Source organism: Macrobrachium rosenbergii, chromosome 55 (genome assembly GCF_040412425.1).
Source record: "Macrobrachium rosenbergii isolate ZJJX-2024 chromosome 55, ASM4041242v1, whole genome shotgun sequence".
NCBI classification, from domain to species: Eukaryota; Metazoa; Arthropoda; class Malacostraca; order Decapoda; family Palaemonidae; genus Macrobrachium; species Macrobrachium rosenbergii.
Genome location: NC_089795.1, coordinates 54,119,485 through 54,143,149, shown reverse-complemented (window position 1 = coordinate 54,143,149; position 23,665 = coordinate 54,119,485). Strand labels below are relative to the sequence as shown.

General features: G+C 36.4%; 1 protein-coding gene across 10 annotated transcripts in view; it reads right to left on the bottom strand.

Moving 5' to 3' along the window:
* The window catches only part of LOC136835277 (cAMP-dependent protein kinase inhibitor alpha-like), a 252,667-nt gene that overhangs the window by 27,032 nt on the left and 201,970 nt on the right, over positions 1-23,665 (bottom strand). For 8 of the 10 annotated variants that reach the window (XM_067098570.1, XM_067098566.1, XM_067098569.1 and 5 more), the window contains 2 exons: positions 20,480-20,654; positions 1,796-1,908 (listed from right to left, as the gene is read on the bottom strand). The gene's annotated coding sequence lies outside the window, so the exon portion shown is untranslated. Of the gene's footprint in view, positions 1-1,795; positions 1,909-20,473; positions 20,655-23,665 lie in introns of all 10 variants that reach the window. The other 2 variants (XM_067098565.1, XM_067098567.1) reach the window with 2 other exon arrangements.

Genomic DNA, 23,665 nt, shown 5'->3' with positions numbered 1-23,665 from the left:
TCGATATTTCATTTATTATGCATTTTAATCTTTGCTTTGTTTTATTCATTTCTTGTTGGGTTATTTGAATAATAAACCTATTTTTGTAGAAACTATTGCGTTTCTTTAAATGGTCCATTTAATTGATTTGGTGAGAATGAGTGCGATTCAGGTGGGTGAACTTCAGAAAGCGATGAGAGAGAGAGAGAGAGGGATACACGGTGAGCGAGAAAGGAGAGAGAGAGAGAGAGGGAGAAAAAATGGATGTAAGTGTTATCGTGAGCGAACTTTCATACGCCTCCGTTTCACGAATAAAGATCGTTGGAGCACGTTACGTACACTTTCAAAAAGTGTTAATTCTGTCCTGGTTACAGAATTAAATATGTGTATATATAGGTATATATATACACATATAATATATATATGTATGTATATATAATTAATAATACAGCAACCCTCTTAAATCAACAGAAAGTTTTTAGTTTGGTGCATATACTCTATATTTGTTTCCCTGTTTGTTACTCAGTAGACGACTCTCTTCTTAAATTTATGGACAAAAACTTGAGTGCTGTTAAATTTCTACTGCCTAATCTCACTAATCTCTGGTGACGTTCTTTAATTAGGAAACTATGCATTCCTTATAAAATAATTTTCATCATTCATTTGCATTAAGATCATCCACTACGTAGTACTAGAATGGCAGAGAATCCTAAAAGATCCGCATTTTGTTCTAAGGAGTTAATTCTACAAGGCTTTGTCAAAGTTTTGTACCAGGAGTGACCACATTATGGAGCAGTTTGGATCTTTCCCTAGATAGTGACCCCAAGGGTTTTCGGGGGTCGTTATCTAGGACTAATATTTCCTGAGGATCATTATCTCTATGATATTTACAGTCTTTTGTTTATGTTTTTACGGTAATCACCAACGGGCTTGTACTAATCACGCCGCAAAAGTGGATACATAACGGGTTAAAACCCCTGGGGGTCACTATCTAGGAAAGATCCGAATGGTCTTCCTAATCATGTGATTGAGTCATTGGAACTAAATATAAACTGGAGGCAAATGGACTTTTACTGAACAGGTTTACAAGTTTCTTTTCATCGTTTATTTGTTTTCATTTTGTTTGTTCTTCTTTGTTATTTCTGTTGTGGCTTATTCTTTATTTCTGTATTTATCTCCTGTACTGGGCTCTTTCCCTTATGGGGTCCTTTGGCTGTAGTATTCTGCCTTCCTAACTCGGGATGCAACTTGGCTAGTAAAAATGACAATAATAAAAATAACCTTTTGAGAATCACAGAATTTACAGACAATATTAACCCTAACAGGTCCATCATGGTCACCAATATTATTCATTATTAACAAAGTGTATATTTTTGAGACTCTACATTCAGTTTAGGAATGAAATTTCTGTCTAGAAAAAGCTATAACACATGATGAGTACTTGTAAAATGCTATTTTTGTTTAAGTTTTACACTGCATTTACTTTCCCGAAATAGTTACATCTACCACATCACTATACCTTTAACTCTCTCTATGGTTCCACGTGTGTTTCATCCTGCTGTTTCTAAGGTGACCTTTGCCAAGCAAGAATAATTTTAAGATTAAAAAATTAGTTTCTCTGCCATCCAAGCTGTGTGCATTTCATAACTGCATTCTTTGTTAGTTTTACAGTCGATTCATTGCAGCCTTCTTATCAACTGCGATTCTCATAAAACATATCCTTAAGTCTTGCAAACATTCAGTACTTATGCGCAGCGACGCTGTTTCACTGAAAAATTTAAAATTTATTTAAACATGAACAGAAAAAGTAACTCACGGTGGTGGTGTGGGAACTGAGTAGGTATTATCATGTCGCACTGCGCTGGAGCCTTAGTACGATTTCACTCCAACCATGGCAAAAAGCCAGCAAGGTCTCCATCTTTGACTCTGAAAAGAAAAAGTAATCGTCAGACTACAACAGTTCCGCAAAAATTATACATCTGTTACCCAGAAAGTCAAATAACCCTCCTCTCCATTAGGTATTTAATAAATACAAGTAAAAATGCGCCGAAGTTTCTAGGGCGCAATCGAGTTTCTGTACAGCGTATAATCAAGGCCACCGAAAACAGATCTATCTTTTGGTGGTCTCGGTATAATGCTGTATGAGCTGCGCCCATGAAACTCTCTCACCCGGCCGTGGTGGCCTGTGTTGTTGCGTTGCCAGACGCATGATTATGGCTAAATTTAACCTTAAATAAAATAAAAACTACTGAGGCTGGAGGTTTGCAATTTGGTATGTTTGATGATTGGAAGGTGGATTATCAACATACCAATTTGCAGCCCTCTAGCCTCAGTAGTTTTTAAGATCTAGGGCGGACGGATAGACAAAGCCATCTCAATAATTTTCTTTACAGAAAACTAAAAAAACATGAATTCCATTACTACGCAAATCTCTTTATGTTTAAGCTAGTTCATTGCTAAGAATACCACCTCATGGCATTTTATTTCACAAGCAAGCTATTTAACGCCTCCAATACACTTTTTATTACGCAAACAAAAATCATTTGGTTTCAGTGTCTCCTTCCTTCCGACAATATCTCCTAGTCACTTTTGAAATTACGCGTAACTGAATTCAATACATTTCCTCCTCCCACTTTAATGTCACAACATCGGCGGCAAAGAACACACGGAAGAAAGTAAGTTAGGCGCATACTTTACGCCTCGGATGCTCATGACAATATTTTCGACGTTGAATGATACAGTAGCAATTCCAGAGGGGCTCGAACATAAGTGAATTGATTCCATGAACCTTAACGTTCACCATAAAAATATGAAAAATGCGTATGATTGTCTTTCGCTGAAGTAGCCAACAGCAAGACAAATGCTATAAATGTATAGTATTCCACACACACACACACACACACACACACACACACACACACACACACACACACACATATATATATATATATATATATATATATATATATATATATATATATATATATATATATATATATATATATATATACTGTATGTGTGAGCGCGTGCATCTGTAATGAAACAACATCAAAATTTTACCTACTTCTAAACATTTGAATTAAAAGAACGAGAATTATGAAGTGACACGACATTGGAGAAAAATAGTTTGATGTATGTATTTTATACTTTCGTGGTAACATCTATAACCTACCCTTTACTTGGAAGAACAAGTATGTTGTAGTGCAGCTGTCGGACCAGATATTGGAAAGACGATGGTTTGCTATATGAACAAGATTAGTTTAAAGAAAAAAATAGGTTATCAATAATGAGCATACAGTCACCAATCCTGCTTCGTTAAGCAGTAGGTAGGAGCTTTTAGTACCTCATTATCGCAAAATTAAGGCATCAATGAGTTTTAAAAGACCTGCTGTTACGCGTTTATAATCATGACGAAGTGCTACCTGTACTAAAACTTCAGATTAAACTTCTTCATTATATAAAGAGTGTGAGAGAAGGAGATTGGTGCACCTCATACACAAGATTATATATACTATATATATATATATATATATATATATATATATATATATATATATATATATATATATATATATATATATATATATATATATATATATATATATATATATATATATATATATATATATATATATATATATATATATATATATATATATATATAATATATATATATATGTGTGTGTGTGTGTGTGTGTGTGTTTGTGTGTGTGTTTGTTTGTTTGTTTGTTTGTGTCACAGATCCTTTTTGATATCAAATTCCCTTTTCCCATGGAATAACATTCACCTAAAGCGAATCATAAATTATTCTCAAGATAATGGGAACTCCATTTTTCAGGAATGTTTGTGGCTTAATAAAAAAAATTAGGAGTGAATATGTACACTGTATATGTGTATCTTGTACGTGGCGTATAGTGTAAGGTATTCATAAAATAACAGTTGCTTCTTTTGTCTACCCCAGTCCAAATATTTTGCAAAGCTATTACTTTTAGCTGAATCCCGGTTTTCTCGTTTTACCTTTCCGCGATAAAACCTGTCCTGGTGCTTTGATTATTGTATAGTAAGCCAGCCTGTAAATGCTCCAGGTTGCAAAGCTTAGCTAAAGGAGAGCATGAGGTTGCGGTTACCTTGATTACAACGTCCTCCAAGACACCTGAGGGCGCTTTAGGGAGGAAGCATTGTTTTCTAAATCTGTCCCAGCGGAATCTATTGCGGCCCCACTCTTTTGTTGTCCCTATTTATCTTGATGCTGGAGAAGTACAGAGTAACCATGGCAACACCGATCTCCATAGATTTTACTAAGGCGTCTTCATCAAATGCCTCAGGTTGGTGGTTGTTTGTTTAGTACAGGGACATTAACAACCACCCAGTCCTGCTGGGGTGACAAGTTACGCACGCCTCATGAGTAGGAGTGCTACAAGGAGATATGTAATGCACGTTATTATAGGCAGCAATAGCAGATAAAACCTGGTGCCAGCAAGGTGATGGGATGCCACGAACTAGACTGAAGTGACCGTATTGCTTTCTTGTGAAATGAATTTATGGATTTTTTTTTCTTTTTTTGGCGTGACACCTTTCCTGTGTATTTGATATTTACCCTAGGCTGAGAACAAAATTTTTCCCTTGAAATGCTCTACGGTGTTGTGTTTTGGAAATTTCCTGAAAAGCATTTTGTTTTATGATCTGTTCAAAGTGAACACGTCCAGCGGGGCGTTGTGTGGCTATCTTGTGATTATATAATATATATATATATATATATATATATATATATATATATATATATATATATATATATATATATATAGATAGATACATAGATAGATAGATATATAAATTTCTGACTCACATCAGGATCGAACCCAGGTTTTTCAAATGAAAGAGATCGCTGCCAGCAAGCCACATAATGATTGTGTGTTGATTATTTCTAATATATATATATATATATATATATATATATATATATATATATATATATATATATATATATATATATATATATATATATATATGTATATATATATATATGTATATATATAAAGAGAGAGAGAGAGAGAGAGAGAGAGAGAGAGAGAGAGAGCAGAACACACTCCCCCACCCTTAATTTCCCTGTCTCTCTCCTCTACTCCCAGTAATGCCTGGTTTGCCGGAGATGCAGCTGCAGACTCGATCAATATTTAATCACAAGCCAAAACCTGCACATCCTATTTCCTTTTCTAATCACACTGCTATTGATGATGCTATTAAATTTCATCGATGAAGCTAATTCAGACTGCTAAATTTTTCATGCCATTCGCACTTGTTTAATATGGCTCCTACGCTATGAACACCAAAAAAATTTACACGTATTTGCTCTAAAAACAGAAACGCACAAAGTACTCGTATATCTTTTCAATTGTTCCAGCAACTCCATGACTACTAATGCCAGTCGATCCAGTTGCGACAAGCGGAGGATGAATCGGAACTTGCGACTATCAGAGGGTGAATTTGGACTTACTTGCGAAGAAAGTAGGGAATCAAGTATCGGGTGCTAAATGAATTGCGGTTAGTATGAGTTTTTTTCGTAATACTTACAGAGAACATCAGCTATATGGCATCGCAGTTTTGAAGAAGGGTACTTATGTCGATCCGCAAATGTGCTTGAAATATATAATATATATATATATATATATATATATATATATATATATATATATATATATATATATATATATATATATATATATATATATATATATATATATATATATATAAGAAAATAAGAAGGCCTCCAAAACACTATTTAAACATTGAAACCATATATTTCAGGCACTTGTTTCTGTGCTGTTCACTAAGAATATGGACAGGTGGAAAGTTACAATGGTATATATACAAAAACATGAAGGTGTGGCTGCCTCCGATGTTAAGGAGGTGGCGTTTCTTAAGAAGGAGAGATTGACCAAATTCCTAGTGGTTTTGGCCTCATTAGCTCCCGTTTTGGCGATGGATCTGGCGGTCGCGTTTCTTGGGTCATCTTCTTCAAATCCCGAAGATTAAGGTGTCAATGGCGTCCGATTTCAATGTCCTCCTGACAGGTTCATATTGTTGGTTTGATTGATGATAGCAGATTCCAGCATCTTTCTTTTGTACGGACAGCTAGATACTCTTGAAAACCAGCTCAGCCACAAAAGATCAGTTAATGACATGCCCTGTATTTCTAATATGTAGGAAAATTCCCGGGGGCATGTCATTAACTGGAGTGGGGCGGAGCTGGTTTTCAAGAGTAGCTGTCCGGTACAAAAAGAAAGATGCTGGAATCTGCTATCATCAATCAAACCAACAATATGAACCTGTCAGGAGGACATTGGAAATCGGACGCCATTGACACCTTAATCCTCGCACCCTTTTTGAAGAAGATGACCCAAGAAACGCGACCGCCAGATCCATCGCCAAACGGGAGCTAATGAGGCCAAAACCACTAGGAATTTGGTCAATAATCCCTCCTTCTTAAGAAACGCCACCTCAACATCGGAGGCCTAAGGCCACACCTTCATGTTTTTGTATATATACCATTGTAACTTTCCACCTGTCCATATTCTACCAGTGAACAACAGCACAGAAACAAGTGCCCGAAATATATGGTTTCAACGTTTAAATAGTGTTTTATGGGCCTTCTTATTTTCATATTACACTGTAGTATTACAGGAAAAGACATTCATATATATATAATTTATATATATATATGTGTGTGTGTGTTTTGTGCGCTTGAAATAACACTTTATGTTATGTTGCAAAATACCAAAAGGATAATATGGAACACAACATATTAGTCCTGACTGTTTTCACCTTTAGTTAACGCATCATCCAGGGATTAATATACAGTAGTAGCAGTTCAGTTAATATCTGCCAGAGTGACAGCATAAATAAATGTACAAACTGTTGAAACAACATTGCCTTCTAGAATAAGAGCCTTAAAATTCGTGTTTGACAGAGGATGAATGCCTAATTCACATGCAGGTGGGCTCACATTTGCTATTATTATATACACAGCATATCTAAGCTATTTTCAATCATATTAGTAAAAATAAAATAAGGTTAATAATTGTTGCATATGAGCTTAAGACAGGTTATTCTGATAATTTACTGGATATAAATAGCAATAAATCCAGTTTTATCAAAGAAACCTTTTGCAGGACTATGAATACAGACATGGGAATATGTAAACTGAATCATTTATTTAAAAAAAAAATGTGAAAAATGTATAGCTTTCCAGGAGTCTATTTTGCCTGGTATGAACCCACCTGCATGCAAGATTTGTCAATGGGATGTCACCCTCTGTCAGAAATGAAAAGTCTTTTCCTCTTCCCAGGTGCTCATACTTTTTCAGCTGTCACTGTATTCATTTGTAATGGAACCCGTGTATACATAAATTTCTCCACGATGTACCAGTCCTTTCGGTGATGTTTGAGCCAGTGGCATTTTCCAGAACACATACACATATGCACATGCACTCACACATACAGAAAGACAGACAGATAAACAGAAACACACACACAGATATATATATATATATATATATATATATATATATACATACATATATATACACAGTATATATACACATATATATGTATGTATATATATATATATATATATATATATATATATATATATATATATATATATATATATATATATATATATATATATATACTGCATATATATATATATATATATATATATATATATATATATATATATATATATATATATATATATATATATATACTGCATATATATATATATATATATATATATCTGTGTGTTTCTATCTATCTGTGTCTTTCTGTATGTGTGAGTGTATGTGCATATGTGTATGTGTTCTGGAAAATGCCACTGGCTAAAACATCACCGAAAGGATTGGTAAATCGTGGAGAAATTTATATATACACGTTCCATCATACGTCTTTTTCGCTTTAAAAGACGTGGCACCAGATATGCAGAGCATTACAGTTTCCCAGTGTGAAATAGTGCAAATGTTGCTACCCTCATAATATATAATATATATACAGATATATATATATATGTATATATATATATATATATATATATATATATATATATATATATATATATATATATATATATATATGTGTGTGTGTGTGTGTGTGTGTGTGTGTATAATGTAATCTAATGGTCACTTTTACAATATGCATATATAACTTGTAATAACAACAACGCCTACTTAACTTCTCGAATTCTCCACCCTTTTTGGCTGGGCCTGTCACAACAAAACCTTAGATCCAAATGCAAAACTAAGGAGCAATTCTGATGTCAGAAGCAGGATTCGAACCAGCACCCAGAGTATCAGAACGAGGTCACGTTGCTTACCTGGAACGGCAATGTGACCTTGTTCTGATACTCAAGATGCAGGTCCGAATCCTGCTACGGACATCAGAACTGCTTTATATTCGTTTATCAGGATCTCATGCTTTGTTGTGACAAGTATATCAAAAGAAGTGACAAGCTATCCAAAAGGATGAAGAATTCGAGAAATTAAGCGGGCATTGTGGTTGTTACAATTACATAAGTATCTGGTAAAAAGTGACCAGTAGATTATATAAGTGGCATGAGGGTAGCAACGTTTGCAGTATTTCACGCTGAGAACTGTAATGCTCTCCTTGCATGGTGCCACTCTTTCTGAAGTGAAAAAAAGGCTTATGATGAAGAGAGAGAGAGAGAGAGAGAGAGAGAGAGAGAGAGAGAGAGAGAGAGTGTGTGTATGTGTGTGTATGTGTGTGTGTGTGCACGCGTGCGTGTGTTTTGTAGTTTTCGTTAAAAGCAATTGCTTTAGTGGCACCAATAAGTTTCTTGCAGGTATCTTCATACCGACGGAGTTTTTTCTAATTCTCGTTCGTCAATTTCTGGTGAAAAATAGGCAGACTTCCTTCTTCCATTTATTGATTTTTGTCGCGACAGCTGTTTCGCCTTTAATGGCATTATCAAGCGACAACTGACTTACAGTCTGGCCTTTCGGCCTATTTATATCATTGTGTGGGGAGAAAGACCTTGAGGTCTGGGTGTGCTGGTTGGTCAAGGGATTAAAAGCTTAACCACTTCAGGGCGTTGTTTTGGGCACAAAGAACATGATATGAAGATGATGATGACGGTTTCATTTTTTATTCTATTTCAACGTCTTAAAGATAACTTCATCATCAGGGCTAAAACAGAAATTACAAAAATTAAAATCAATACAGAGGAATGACTCAGGCAAAAGATTTTAAACTGGGTAACATATATCACTCAGGTAAAATGAATTTAAATTAAGTAAATTAAAAATATAAACTTTTTTTGTAAATCAACCTAAACCTCAAAATACGAAAACTGGAGTGACCCATGAAGAACACTCAAAACGATGATGAATTTTTTCAAGAGATATAAAATACAAAAAGGCAGAAGAGGTCTGATTTTCAAGTATGGCACTAGTTGTTTTATTGTCAGTGATTCCAGTATCATAATAGAGATTTCACCGGCAGCTTGTGCCATGCTTTTGAAGATGTTATAGGATATAGCTGATTTGCTTTTAGTATTTGTTTCCTGATGTTTGGAAAGCTCCTTACTTTAGTGACACAGTGGAATCAATCCGTTGTTTTAACATCCTCTTAGTGGAAGCAAGATACATCCCAAGATTGTATCCCTTGGGTGAGTACTATATTTATACAGCTACCAGGCGCATATGAGGTTGTAGGTTGGCCATGCACTAGCTGCTTGCTGAGATACTAACCCTAGAGAAATTAGGATTTGCCACTTACAGTCTGTTGTTGGTTCTTTCTCTGGTCATCGACTAGTTTCTCTAAACCTATACCCGCCCAGAATAGTCTGGCATATTCATTACATATCTCTTACTGTTGGCACACATGACAGCACAGAAAACCCTACGCTTCTTATCCTTTTCAATGTATCCTTTCTTACTGTGCAGAAGACTCACTAACCCAGTAGGCATCTCTCCTAGGAGAAACACTCTGAAATACACTACTGTTCTCCAATCTTGGACAGTGCCATAGCCTTTGTACCACGGCCTTCCACTTTTCTGTAGGTTCCCCCTTCCTCTTGTTACTCAAACAGTGTGTAGGGCAGGCTTAGTAGAAGGGCTGAGGATACCTGGTGGTTTAATGTGAGGTTGCCTTGTCCTTGTCATTTTCTTTTTTTTATTATCTTTACCATTAATTTCTTTTTCAAAGCCATCACTGTTGTCCCTCCTTAAGCGTCTGGCAAACCTGGAGATGTATTTGTCCTTGCTGGGTGTGCCAGCTCCTCCTAGTTCACCAGTTTAATTCTGGAAATAATTTTGTCTTTTATGGACATACACTTTTCAATATTGATTTTACATATATAGTTTTCCTGTTATTGTTCTTGAGAAGTTTAAAAATATTCCTTTATGCTTGCTTTAGATATTGATTCTTTCTGACGATTTTAAACTTAATTCTGGTCCACAGAATCAGACATGGAAATGTTGTATTTTACATAGCAATGTCCATGGATTATACAAGAATTAAACCGACTTGGGCGTTGCTGCTGTCAATTTTGATATCCTCTCTTGTTCTGAAACGCTTGTGTTTGATTTGCGACAAATTTCAGAACTACTGATTCCAGGGTTTAAGAAGCCCATTTTCCTCAAGCATAATACCATTTCAAGGACCATTGGAATGGCTCTGTATATTAGAGAGGGTTTACTGTATGAGTATGGATATCATGAACACAGGTGGGTAAAGTCTGTGGAAGACTAATTAATTGTCATGTTTTTTGCTGTCTATAAGAACCCAGATTTGGATACCTATTTATGACTGTTTGCTTATCAAAATAGCAGCAATTCATGCTCTCTAGTTGAGTTCAACAGCATTCAGATCTAGAAAGTTAAAAACTTTGCTTGACAATTACGTCAGCAAAGACCCTAACAGGATCATTCCCAATTAAAAAAAAAACTCCTGATTTCATTATTCCAACGTGTAGGCCTACTAGTATTTTGAGACAGTTAGTCGAGCTTGCAAGTTTTTCTTCTGTTTGGAGAAAGGGAAACATTGCTGCATTACCTAAGGGACTAAGACCATCCTCATGCCCATCAAAATATAGGCCAATTTCAAATACCCCTGTTTTATCTAAGATTTTTCAGAAGCTGCTTTCCAAGCATCTTTGTATCTTTGTTGAAGATAATGACCTGCTTTCAACATTACAGCTTGGGTTTCGTAAAGGCCTTGGAACTTGTGATGCACTCTTGTCATTATCTACTATCTTGCAGAGTGCTTTTGATGAGGGTGGAGAGGCCGGCATGGTCAGTCTAGATTTTGGTGCGGTCTTTGACCGTATGAATCATGAAGCATTTAGTTACAAGCTAAGATTATTGGGAATTCGTTGATCTTTAATTAACATTTAAAAAGAATTCTTGTGAGGCAAAACCAAAGGGCATGTATTGATGGCCAGTATAGTAGCTTTAATAATGTAATTTCAGGTGTTCCTCAAGGTAGTGCTCTTGGACCTTTGCTATTTATTGTCCATACTAGTGACATGTGGCAAAGTCTGGAGAACAATGATTCCATAGGTTGATGATTCTATTCTTCTAGCTATTGTTCCTTCTCCACACCTCAGGTCTGTGGTTGCAGAATCCTTGAATAAAAACTGATATGTATTCATGAGTGGAGTAGGCTTTGGCGTATAAGGCTTAACCCTTCTAAAACTCGAAGTATGATAGTTAGTCTATCCAGAATACTTTTGCCTTAAATGATATGGTTGAAATGCCAGTGACTATTTCAAGATTTTAAATGTAGCTTTTGATAATAAACTGACTTTTGAGAAACATATACATATTACTGCCTCCTCTGTTTCTCAAAAAGATGGTATCTTTCCGAAATGTTTTAGAATGTTTCGTGATAAAGCTAATGTATCTAAGTGTTTTAACTCTTCTCTTCTTCCTCGTTTGCAGTACTGTTTCCCATTGTGGTCTTTGGGTGCTGATTCTCATTCAGACTTTTGGATAGAGTTATGCCATCAGTCAAGTTCATTTTACCAACTCTTAATGTTAAGTTGTGGCATAGATGTATAGAAAGTTCATTATGTTTGCTGCATAAAATGTACAACAACAAACATCCTCTGCTCTCTTCTTTACCTAAACTAGCTGTGTTTGCTTGCAACACTATGCGTCTTTCTATTCAGTTTTGCTAGGAGTTTTCTTGGCCACAGCTTAAATGTGGGATAGTTTCCCTAGCGTAGTTTTGGAATCTTCTAACCTTCAAATGTTAAAGTGACATCTGTTGACATCTCCTAAATTTTGGTCTTTCTCGTTTTGTATTCTGTTCCCTCATATTTATTATTTATCACCTTTTCCTATAACTTGTATCTCTCTATACAGACTGAATTCCCTTTGGAGCCTTGTTGTTGACTGCCCATAATGGTTTTCGGCTGAAGATTTAAAGAAGAAAGAGCGCATAAGACTAGGAACAGCGTCTTTTAATTGGAAAAGGGAGCCATTTGTTCTTCGATTCCTGAGGACAAGCATAGGATTATGCCAACAAAAATGCTTTTTAATAATATGAGTTGAAGTTGTTAAAAGCTTGTAACGTTGGGACCTACCTTAGTCCCACTAGGAGGATGCTCGAAGAGCTGAATGATTCCTGTTGTGGGGTTAACCGAAGAGTAAGGAGTTTTCAGTTAATGAGTGGTGTGGAAAATTTGGAACGGATGGAAAATTAAACGATGAAACAAAATACCGGCAGAACACTAAACCGAAAGATCGAAACCACGTAAAAGAAAATGGGCACCTTGTATTAATAAAACAGAGAGAGAGAGAGAGAGAGAGAGAGAGAGAGAGAGAGAGAGAGAGAGAGAGAGAGAGAGATACCTGCCGTTGTAATATAGCTGAAGAATTTTTCCAGTACTCAGCTGGTTTGTTATTTCTAATTTAAAAGAAAGGATTCCAGCGCTCTATTGATTTGTGTAATCGATACAAGAGAGCCGGGTCTTTGTCACAGGAGAGAGAGAGAGAGAGAGAGAGAGAGAGAGAGAGAGAGAGAGAGAGAGAGAGAGAGAGAGAGAGAGAGACTTGATTCTTCTTACAATGTTATATGAATTTTCAGAAAGGATTATATTATATTCACAATATAAAGGAGATGGGACGGACTTGGAGGAGGATCTTCTTTCCTATGAAAATTTACGGATCATAAAAAATGTGCCACCTTCCAAAAATAGACATCCCCCCCATGACATCAACTTCTCACATAAAAAGACAAACTTTCCAATTTACATTTACTCCTTGATAGTCACACAAACATTTCTTAGCCATATGAGACACCGACCTAGCTTACATCCTGTTAGATGCCCTGATTACCGAAGCAAAGCTACATTACTGGACGTTCAACAAACGCTAACAGACAAGAAAGCGGAAATGAAGGTCGCTAACATATATCAAACCAAGTCGTCACAACGATAAGAATTTCATTTCTCAGTACAGTCGCAATGTTACATGTTCAAACTGCATTTTGGGGCGGCATTTAATTTCAACGAGAGAGAGAGAGAGAGAGAGAGAGAGAGAGAGAGAGAGAGAGAGAGAGAGAGAGAGATGATTATCTCGTAAAGACCTTCCGGGTTTTGTATTGAGATTTGAAGGTAAGCATTTTCACGGAACACCATCGCTTCCGTCTCTTGTTTTTTCTTCCCTAATCTGGAACCCACAACAGCCTGCTAGCAACACTTAGTCAACAGAGGAATACTGGATTTTTAATCCAGTATCATTACTTTCCTCACCTGATGTCGGGATCCCAAACGTGTCCCCAGGTTGTGAAACAGAATTGTAGCATTGGGCAACGAGAGAGACAAAACATCTCACCAAATCCGCCTCCCCCCCCCCCGCGACTTTCCTTCCCCAACATACAAACAAGTGATAAGAGTTGATATTCAAAAACTCCATAAAACATTCCCACGAATTACGAGAACCTCATACAAACCACTCCAACCTGACATGTCCAGCCACTCGAAAGCCTGAAATAATATAATTTAGCAAACAAATAATTTGATGCTGGTACCGAGCACTACCCAGGAAAAAGTTTTTAACGGTCATCGCAGCACTAACAGTTACCTTGAAACTGTCCTTTTTAATGTCTATATAAGAAAACGTTATATCAATACCTTCGTTGACTGAGAGTATTTAGTAACGTTCTATAACATTCTTTTCCTTTATCAACCTTTTGCTCTCCAGACTGGAGGATAGAACAGACTAAGATCTCAAGAGCAGGAAAATGAGATGTGGAGAAGAGGAGCCGTTAGTTACAATAGCAGCAGACCTGGATTTACCAGGATGCAGACTGATAGGAAGCACAGGAGATCATGGAAAAGGGGCACAGACGACGGACCTGGATCATATCTGAATTCAGGCAGGAAGTGCGCGACACAAAAGAGAGCAGGAAATTCACTTGACAAGACAGGCGGGTGGAAGGAATTCTTCTCACGTCTAACCCCGTAAAGGGAAGCTCTAACATACAAGTGGGAGTAAAGACGACGATGAACAGCTAGTTCATTCGATATGACCTGCATGCTCAATCTTGGTGTGACGTCTCAAAATGAATATTCACAAACTGCGTCAAAATACTAATAATGCCTTGCTATAGAAGGACATGTTGCATTCTTAGCGTGTTGGGTTGGGTCTTTCAACACTTTATTTCAGTTATACAACTGCTAATTGTTACTAGGTGATAGCCTGCTCCATTTAGATTATAGTCAGGCACGGTAATTTCATTATTGGCGTGTGCGGAATTTGAAACTTAATCACATATATTCCATTTTCTTAAAGATAAACTGTTCAAATACTTTATTGTATTCTATTTTGATATATTATCTCAAATCAATGAATACTAATTTTCTTAGATAGTATTCATGAAAAACTAAGATGAAGCCGCCAAGTGCAGTCCAGTTTGAAATTATGGACAAAAACTTATGAGAAAGATGTGAAAGCATTATGGAATTTTGATTTTGAAAAAATTAATCATTCGCTCTGCAGATAATTGAAAAAATACATGACTGGTCCAAATCAAGTGTTCCAACAGATCTCATTAATTGTTGTCAATAGTACATTATTATCAGCAACACATGAAAAGGTTTACTCGTGCAATAATTGAATAGGCTGCACAGTTTATCGTAAAGTCAATGCTCAGTAATTGATAACACAGTCTACTAATCTAAAAAATTAACAAACTTCGAAAACTAAGCAACAGGCGCGATCATTCGAAATGTTTCCACTGATGTATCATTATAGGATTGCTTTTAATCGGCAATTATGCTTTAACAGAGTAGAGAAATTATTATATGAACTGACATGCCTATTAGTCATCGTGAGATTTTGACAGGAAAAAAGAACTTTCTTTACACAGTGGCAAATTTGGTTTTGACTTTACACTGGACGCTAACATCCGACAGATTCATCACTCGCCCCCAAACAACACTTTTTTTTTCAGTCATTACAAAAATATGGGTGATACCCACTTTCACTCTCACTGAATATTCCCTGGCCTGATCAATGAATCTATTTGTGACATATAAAACATTTTGAAGAATTATCCAAAAACTCGAAAACCAATAAGCATAATGTCTGTAACACTTAAATGGGCATCACAGCCTCACCTGTATTGTTGAAGGGGTTTCAGTTAAATGGGGCACAAAAGTAGAATACGGTAATCTCAGTCTGGAAAAAGGTATATGATAAACACACATTACATACATACAAACATATATATATATATATATATATATATATATATATATATATATATATATATATATATATATATATATATATATATATATATATATATATATAAATATATATAATCTACTGATCATTTATTTTCTAGATATACATGTATTTGCATAAGCCTCAACAACCTTTCAACTTCTCCATTCTTTCAACTTTTTTTTTGGATACGTTTCATTACAATGCCTTACACCAAAAAGAAGAAACAATGAAGAAACTCTGATGACCGGAACAGGATTCGAACCCCCACACAATGCGTCAGAGTGAGTTTAACCTTCTCCACCATTTCCATTTCATTATATGAAGGCAACATTCTCCCTACATATCTTAATAATTTGTTCACCTAATACATCTGAAGACTGTACGTTACTTCTTGACATCTTCATTATCTTCGCTTACCGCTGTCATAAATGCAAACACTACCTCCTTGAATGGCAGTAAAAGGATTCCACATTGTATATGGATTATTGTGTTACGTCCACACCTTTTTCATGACGTTGACATTTACACCACTACTAACAGATAGTAGTAGATTGGTTACTGGCCCTAGGGAAAAGGCTAAACTGCTTCATCAAACTTTTGAAGCTAAGTAATCAGCTGAGGATGTCCCTCTCCCTGATACTTGTCCTCTAGAGCCTATTCTTTAAAAATTTGCGTTTTGCTCTACGGATGTTAAGAAATTCTGGATAATCTGGATAACTTGGGTGGAGAAAATCCTGATGGTTTCTTCCCTTTGTATGATAAAAAAAAAGTGTGTTGTCTCCCAAGATTCTATAGATTTTTATGTCGAAGGAGTATCTTTACAGATGAGCGCAAGCTTAGTAATGCAGTGCCTGTTCCAAAGAATGGCATATCTGCAGACTGCAGTAACCACAGGTCAATTTCTATTCTCCCTGTGCTCTCCACAGTTGCAAGTTGCAGGAAAACTTATTTTTAAGCCACTGTATAAGTATGAGGAATCTAAAGAATTGTTAGCTGACAGTCAATATGCATATAGGAAGCAGTTAGGTACCCGAGATGCTCTTTTAGACTTGACATGCCATTTGCAAGAGAACCTTTTGAGCACAGAGTAATTAAAATAGATGTCAGTGCTGCTTTCGATTTATAAATCCCAAGGCACTTATTTACAAACTTCAGAATCTTGGAGTTGGCGGATATGTTTTAGGATTACTTCAAGATTTTCTCACAGGAAGGTAGCAGTAAGTTGCTGTTGATGAAATCTTTAGTGAACCAAGACCTATTTTGTCTGGACACAAGGTTCTGTTCCCAGTCCACTTTTATTTTTAGTGTCTACAAGTGATATGGTTGTTGGCTTGGAAAACAAGATTGTTCACTATGCCGATGATGCGACACTTGTGGGCATAGTAAAATCTCCACTTACGATAAATGAAGTTGCCCTCAGCCACAATTGGGACATATACCAGATCAGTGAATAGTTCAGTCGGTGGGGTATGGGGCTGAACTCTAGTAAAACGAAAACACTGTTGATTAGATCTCATACAGATTTTCCACCCCATCCTTCCCTTCAGGTGGATGGGACTCTACTGAATGAGTCTGAAGCTTTAACTACTCTAGGTGTAACTTTTGACTCGCATCTTTCTTTTGAGATAAACGTAATGGAAGTTTCAGCAAATGCCGCACGAAAGTAGGTATTGTTCGTAAGGCCTTATATATATATTTATAACAGCGATAAAATCAAGGCAATCTGTTTTAGGTCATTTGTCCTTCTTTTACTAGAATACTGTTCTCCGGTGTGGATGTCTGCTTCTGCTAGATTTATCTCTTTTAGATAGAGTGGTTCGTGGTGGTAGGTTTGTTTCCTAATATTAGCAGTTACGACTTGGACTATCGAAAGATGGTCTCTTGTTTGTCACTTTTTCATAAGTTGAATTTTAACAGAGATCTTTCACATTCACAATTGATCCCTGATCCTCTTTACCCGCCGAGAGCAACCAGATTCGCTGAACAGCAGAACCAGTATGCGGTAAATGTGCCTCGCTGTCGAACTTCTCTGTTCCAGAAGTCCTTTATTTCTCACACTGTTGGACTGTGGAACAGCTTCCCTAAGGATGCCGTGCAATTGGAACTTCAGAAGTTCAAGCGAAGATTCAATGCATTACCAGCCAAATACAATTCTCCTTGTATTATAATGTTTTACTAACATTTATTATTTATTTATTTATTAATTTCTTAATTTATCTGTTTTCCTAATAATTGATCTCTTTCTATATTTCCCTTTACCTTCGGTTACTTCTTTCGAATAAACACCATATTCTTTTAATGCTTGAATTTCAAGTCAATGGCCCCTGTGGGTGTGTTCCATATGAACAGGGTTCATTTTCTGAATAATAATAATAATAATAATAATAATAATAATAATAATAATAATAATAATAATAATAATAATAATAATAATAATAAGTCCTTTTTCTTTCATGAGACTTATTAGGTTCTGTTAAAAATTCCACCACTGGGCACCGGTGCTTAAGTGCCAGCTATTCTGGCGTTCACTTATGGGGAAGTAATCGAAGACTGACCGGTACCAGTGTGACTTAACTTCGCCGATCAAAGAAGCAATATCTTTTACTTATGCACTACAGTACGTTTCGTGTTATCAGTATTTTAGTATTGTTACTGCATCATATTTACAATATATCAGATGCATTACGTCGTTCTGCATTCTCTTGTTTATAAATTAGTGACAGTTGAACGCAAACTTCATTACTCGTAGACTATTTGAGTTAAACATGATAAATTGAACACAAGGAAACACTTTACGTTATTGAGGAAGAGATCTAAAGGGCACTATAAATAGAGACTTTAAGGTAAGAGCGACCTTCTTCCATAATTAACTCACCCACCTGTCTTCTCCAGAACATTCCGTCAAAGACGAAACCCGCTTTCATCTTCTAGGTTCGCATTCCATGAGCCTTTCTTTAGTTTTCTGTAAAAGAAAACTATTGAGGTGGCTGCTTGTCTGTCAGTCTGCACTTTTTCTGTCCGCCCTCAGATCTTAAAAACTATTGAGGCTAGAGGGCTGCAAATTGGTATGTTGATCGTTCTCCCTCCAATCATCAAACATACCAAATTGCCTCAGTACTTTTTATTTTATTTAAGGTTAAAATTAGCCACGATCGTGCGTCTGGCACCGCTATAGATGCCAACAACACACGCCACCATCGGGCCGTGGCTGAAAGTTTCATGGGCCGCAGTTGAGAGCTTCCTGGGCCGTGGCTGAGAGCTTCCTGGGCCGTGGCTGAGAGTTTCATATATTATTATACGCTGTGCAGAAAACGAATGCGCCGAAGAAACTTCGGCGCATTTTTTACTTGTTTGTTCCTTAATCTGTTTTCTTCAATCGTTTGGTAGACTTTCCACCTTAACCTTTGGGAGCATTCTTCAACCGATTATCATCACTGCCATCAACATCATTATAATTATTTTCTATGGCCCTCCTGATGGTTGTCACCTTCAAAATCCTCGTCACTAACATTATCTGATATCCTTTTGTCTTTTCTGCTTTTCAAAATGTCCTTCTCTCTGACCGTCTCCCCTTTTTTCTCCTTTTTCTTCCTCTCCCCAGAGGTATTTTGTGTGACGTCAAGACTCAGATCTGACCCGGCGACCAGCGGTGTTATCGTGTTTATCAGGCTTCCAACATGTCGGCCACTTCCTTCCAGCCGCCATGATCAATAGGTGATAACACATTCCTCTCTCTGCCGAGCCTTCAGCAGAGAGCAACCATTGTTTGTAAAGTAAATATTCAATCTACAACACACTACACTCGAAGAGAACTCTAGGAGTCGCGCAGAAATAATAAAATATAAATATCGTAAAATTGTCAAATGCATTTTATTTGGCTTTCCTTACCGAGAAGAATGTAGCCACTGCATATACAGCACATTTACTCATGTAAATTTGCACTAGAGTATGTTCATGTAAGAAGACTTGGAAAACTGTTTGTTCAGCAGTTTTCTGATTTTAGGAAATTCGACCTAGCAAATTAGCGGGAAGTTCAGCCTAGACACAACTGAAGATTTACTTATACTATTGGCTATCTTAAAAGCCCTATAGGTATGCTCTTGCCGCCATCTAGCCGTTTTGTTGTTTCAGTTTTCACTGCAAAACCGTTATAACTACAGAAAATTTACACGAATTCAAAATTCCTCAAAAAGACTGGAAATTTTTGGTAAACAAAGTTTTTTGAGTGGTCGAGGATAAAGAAATAAAAAAAAAGTTAATTCCTTCACTGAACAGAATCAAATATCAAACAAGTTTGCTAGCTGGAAAATGAAATATCTTACAGTGACTGATCACTAAAGGTTTGTTTATTCTACGTTTTCATGATATTTCCAATCATCTAAGTCTGTGCTCAGATTCCAGTACCAGTATTTCAACATAAAATTTCTTACAAATAATTACTTGACATTATCTACAGAATCAAAAAATCCTTACTCTTCCTTTTAGCACACTACCAATTGCATTGTTTTTCTACCCTTCCAGAAATAGTTTACAACCGTTAAAATCATGCAGTACAGTGAATAGTGACTTGTAAGCTAGTAATAATAGTTTATCTTAATTACAAATTTCTTGAAGTATCCTACAATAATTTCATTCATACTCATAGTCTCCCAATAACACTTCAATAGGGGTATTCTCACAATTAGTTGTTGGCCATCTCCACACATCCCTGAGCAGACCATAACAAATTGCACACAATGTTACCTACTGTTACATGCCAGGTTGCAGTTGCATGAAATTAAGTTCTGAGGTTTTGAAGGAGCTCCTTCTTTGGCAGTGGGAACCGTTCTTAATGATTCCTTTATCATGGACCAGCCTCAGCCTCTTGGAAATACAGTCTGTATGAGCGCTGCTCTGCACCTGCACAGGTTGGAGGGAAGGAGCCCTGTTGAAAAATGTGCCTAAATTATTTTTTTGCCACAATCCGATTATTCATGAAATAACAGGATCTTTCCCAGACAGTGACCCCCAAGGGTTTTCGGGGGCCGTTACCTAGGACTAATATTTCTTGGGGGTCATTATCTTTATGATATTTAGTCTTTTGTTTATGTTTTGACAGCAATCCCCAACGGGCTTGTACTAAACACGCCGCAAAGGTGGATACATAACGGGTTAAAACCCTTGGGGGTCACTATCTAGGAAAGATCCAAATAACTTAACCCATCTAGTAACATTAATTTTCACAAAGACTATTTTAGCTTTGAAACTTTCTTTATTGGCATCCATCTCATGGAACGTTTTCTTTTCCTCTCCAAAGTTCTCGTTGTTTTTCTGGTCTTCTAATTTTGCCAGCCGTGGTACGTATGAGTGAATACCAACATTTCACAACTCTCACCCATACTCTCTTTCTCAATTTGAGTGCTAAAACTTTTGTGTGCATTGTTTGATAATTCTGGTTTTAAGAGACAAAGGTCAATATCACCACTTATTACAGCATTTAAAAGTACAAGTAGATCAGTATCCTGCCCAGCGACAGTTATCGGATATTTTTCCTTCGCTTTATCCAGGGTAACACTTGAAACAGAAGTGTCTACTTCACTTTATATCTGTAGAACAAAATAACCTTCAGTGTTCATTGGAAGAGGAACACCTTCAATTAGAGCTTGTTTGCTGTTCCTGTCTGCTAAAAAAAATGACAGTGAAGTATCGATTCGCATGCTTTCATTATGAATGATGTCTCTTAACGTTCTTTTTGGTCCCCATTATTCTTGCCCCTCTTTTGTAGTCGTTTATCTCTAAGGATAGCCACAGTGCAGTTCTTTCCATAATGACTCACAACATAGGATAAATACAAATCTAATATCTGTTGCAGGGTTTGGCCAAAGAACACGGTGGAGACGGTTTCCTCAGTCTAGTACATAATGAGGATTGGAAGGTAAAGTAAGTCTCCATTTGGAACTGATAGCATTTATCAAAGACTTTGCTCGTTTTCTTAGCAGCGTAAATCAGATAATGGTGGAGGTGAACGTACAAGCTCATACTCAAAGTACTCTCTTGTTTCTGATTTATTAGCATCCAAAAATACCAATCCATGGAAGAGTTCTTGCTGGAAACCCGGATCACATCTTTATAATTCATTTTCATTGTGTTAATTTAAATAAAGAAATAACTTTCTTCTTCCGCTAAAATCAAACATCAGAGAAGTTACTGCCTGAGAGCGATTTGGTGGATTCTTTACCAATCTCCGATTGTATGTTATTGATGAGTCCACTACCAGCCCATGACAGCATATAAATCTCTCGACTTACGAGATTTTCCTCATTCTATGCTCTGGTGAACATTTGTTACATCAACTTCAGTGAACTCTGTTAAAGCCTCAGAGATCTCAAAACGGATTAGAGCTGACAACGCCCCATCTATGTAGAATTCAATCTGTTATTCCCCCGCCATGTGTAAGTCCACCTATAGCTTTAAAGCTACCCAGTAAAGTCTGCTCAGCCCATATATTTTACTCTACTGAATAATTGTGAGAGTCGTGAAATATTTATGCACAGCGTATGTTTTAGCAAAAAAAAAAAAAAAAAAACGCTTGAAATGTGCATATAAGTATTACAATAAAAAATCAATTTTATGATTCTACATAGCTTTCTTATTTTTAATCTTACAAAAAACGATGTATGACAAAAATGATAAGTTTTTATGATAAATGATTTTTAACTAATGCAAAATTTCTACAGCTATAACGGTTTAGAAGTTAAAAAAAAAAAAAGTTGAAATTCGGCCGCTTTTTCCACGATGACGGCTGGAGCACAGCTTAGATTTATGGGGACCTTTAGTATGCTCACAAGACAGACTTATATGGAACGTATGCCAAGTCTCTACTTCCTGCTAATTTTTTAAGGTAGATTGACGTTTTTTAGCCTAAAATTCTTCGATAAAATATAATTCACCCAAGCTGAAAACATCCCCAGAATAAAACTATTTCACGTCATTCCGCAAGTACTACTGTTTATTTATATAAATAATAATCTGTAATCCTGAAACAAAGGTATATTTATAAATAATGACATTACAGGTGTACTGAAGGAAAAGCAGGTTTTGTTTGAAATGTAGTTACAAGACAAAAAAGGAAATATTTTAGAAATAAAGAAGAGAATGAAATTGGTAGTCAAGAATATATGATTTGTTATTTTTAAAATTTATGTTTTAACCTGTTTAAGAAGCAAAAGACTTTTGTACTGAAGAAAATTTCAGTGGGAAAGGTTAACGGGCAAGTATATCTTAGAGTTCCTCGTTTGACGAGTCGGTAGAGTTCTCGGCTAGCACTCTGCTAGGCCCGAGTTCGAGTCTCAGACCGGCCAATGAAGAATTAGAGGAATTTATTTCTGGTGACAGAAATTCATTTCTCGGTATAAAGTGGTTCGCATTCCACAATAAGCTGTAGGTCCCGTTGCTAGGTAACCAATTGGTTCTTAGCCATGTAAAATAAGTCTAATCCTTCGGACCAGCCCTAGGAGAGCTGTTAATCAGCTCAGTGGTCTGGTTAAACTAAGGTATACTTAACTTAACTCTATCTTAGAACAGAATGAAAAGGCAGGTATGCAGTCCAAAAAAACTAGTCTTGTATCCTTGGGATGAAAAACTTAGAGACTTAGAATGTGAAAGACAGGGGACACCATACCTGAATGATGAAAATGTAAAATGGAGTTAATGTAAATGAGAATGATTACGAAGGAGACAGCTGAGGATATATGAAGAAACAGTTAAAGGGTTAAGAATGGAAAGCCTTCAGGAGTGAGGTGGTAACAGGGTGTGAAAGGCAGGCCTATGTCTGGATGAGGGAAAGAATCCAGAGGAATGGGCTAGAGGGATAACTTTCTTTTAGTATAAAGAGAAAGGTGATAGAGGTAACTACAGTAATATAGGACCACAATATTTCACAGAGACTCTGCACTG